Here is a 2,215-nt window from a genome sequence, read left to right as displayed (position 1 = left end):
GTGGGATTGGGTATTGTTGTTGTTGTTGTTGTATATTCTTGTGCATAGTTGACTTGTAATTTTAGCTCCGTTGAGTCGCACGTTGATAGTTGGTTCATGTCTCGGTTCCAGATTTTCGAACGCCTTTTCGTATAATTTAATATCTTGTACTTTGCGTTTTGCGGCTTTTACTCTTGTAATTTCTAGACGTTTCTCATTAATAATTTGAACCACTTGGATTGTACTTTGTACTTTTTAGCTTTTTGGTCGTTTGCGTCTTCAAATCGTCGTTTTCTTCTTTTGTCTTCACCTTTTATTATTTAAACGAATATTACTTGTAAATAGAATTGCTGACAACCTACCCGTTCAAGTAGGTAATTTAATCGATTTTTCATCATTACTAAGTGTCATTCTACCCTCTGTTACATCAAATAACACCCCGGTGGACGCTAAGAATGGTCGACCTAAAATTAGAGGAATGTTTGGGTCCTCTTCTATGTCAATGACAATAAATTCGACTAGAAAGGTTAAATTACCTACTTGAACGGGTAGGTTGTCAGCAATTTCAACTGGGTACCTAATGGTTTGATCAAAGAATCGAACACTCATTTTCGTTGGACTTAACTCACCTACTCCTAATCTCTTATATAATGAAAGAGGCATAACACTCACACTCGCACCTAAATCTGCTAGTGCATCATACATGACACAATCACTAAGTAGAAAAGGAACAATAAATTCACCCGGATCACCTAACCTTGGTGGAAGTTTTGGTGGAACTGTCTTCACCGGGTTTATTTTTACGTTTTTTGTTTCTTGTACTTTCTTATTCTTCTTCTTCTTTCGAGAGGTATCACAAACTTTATTACCTATTACTTGCTCATACTCAACTCCTTTTCTTGGAAACGGGATTGGTGGTCTGTATGGTGCAACTACTGGCTTTACATACTCTGGTGGTGGTGGTGGTGTAACTTCTTCATTGTTACTCACATCTAAAACCTTCCCATCTTCTAGTGCTGGTTTTTCAGAATTTGTTGACACCATATTAACATTCTCATTCCGAGAATTTACTTCAGTATTACTCGGTAGCTTTCCTCGTTCTCTCTCACTCATGATGCTAGCAAGAGTACCTACGTGTTTTTCTAGATTCAGAATGGAAGCTTGTTGAGTTCTTAATGACTGATCAAACCTCTCATTCGTTTGGGTTTGAGATGTAATAAATTGTGTTTGAGATTCCATTAGCTTTGCCATCATTTCTTCCAGATTTGGCTTTTTCTCTTCGGTTTGTTGTGGTGGTTTATACAAGCTAGGTCTTTGTTGATTGAAAGTGTTGTTTTGAGTTGGTTGGTTATTCGGACCTTGTTGGTTATACGAGTTATTGTTGGGTCCATTTGGATTGTAAAGAATTTTTTGATTTCGATTAAAGTTTGGCCTTGGTGGTTGATAATTATTTTGATAATTATTTCCCGGCCTTTGGTTCATGTAGGAAACATTCTCACGTTGTTCCATAGTTTGCTCAATGTGACAATCTTTTGTTAAGTGTGGTCCACCGCATTACTCACAATTGATTCGTATTGCGTGAATATCTTTAGTCATCTTTTCCATTCGTCTTTCGAAAGCATCTATTTTTGTGAAAACGGAATCAAAGTCATGGCTAGAATCGGCTCTAGCCGCTTTAGATGAACGAAAGATATCTTTTTCCTGGTGCCACTCATGTGAGTGGGATGATGTGTTATCAATAATCTTGTGAGCTTCGGTAGCGGTTTTCTTCATAATGGAACCACCAGCTGTTGTGTCGATGTCTTTTCGTGTAGCGACGTCGACACCTTGGTAGAATATTTGTACTATTTGATAAGTGTCTAAACCATGTTGAGGACATCCTCTCAACAACTTTCCAAATCTTGTCCACGCCTCATATAATGTTTCATTTGACTTTTGCGCGAACGTAACAATTTCTCCTTGAAGTCTCACGGCTTTAGATGCCGGAAAGAATTGTTTAAGAAATTTTTCAACTAAGACATCTCATGTATCAATCGCCCCTTCAGGTAACAATTCTAACCAATCTTTGGCTTCTCCCTTTAAAGTCCAGGGAAACAACATGAGATAGATCTGTTCATTCTCAACTTCTCTGATTTTGAATAGAGTACAAATCTTATTAAAGGTTCGAAGATGTTCGTTTGGATCTTCTTTTGGTGTACCACTAAATTGGCTGTGATGACCCAGAAATTTCTGACCA

At 37.7% G+C, this 2,215-nt stretch overlaps 1 non-coding gene across 1 annotated transcript; it reads left to right on the top strand.

The window, feature by feature from the left end:
• Nucleotides 1-1,840: 1,840 nt before the first annotated feature.
• Nucleotides 1,841-1,947, top strand: LOC139874039 (small nucleolar RNA R71). Its single transcript, XR_011767743.1, has one exon. It is a non-coding gene; the product is annotated as a small nucleolar RNA R71 (small nucleolar RNA).
• The last annotated feature ends 268 nt before the right edge of the window (nucleotides 1,948-2,215 follow it).

The sequence above is a fragment of the Rutidosis leptorrhynchoides genome, chromosome 10, assembly GCF_046630445.1.
Source record: "Rutidosis leptorrhynchoides isolate AG116_Rl617_1_P2 chromosome 10, CSIRO_AGI_Rlap_v1, whole genome shotgun sequence".
NCBI lineage: Eukaryota > Viridiplantae > Streptophyta > Magnoliopsida > Asterales > Asteraceae > Rutidosis > Rutidosis leptorrhynchoides.
The sequence above is the reverse complement of the archived record's forward strand: the minus strand, read 5'-3'. Positions and strand labels throughout refer to the sequence as shown.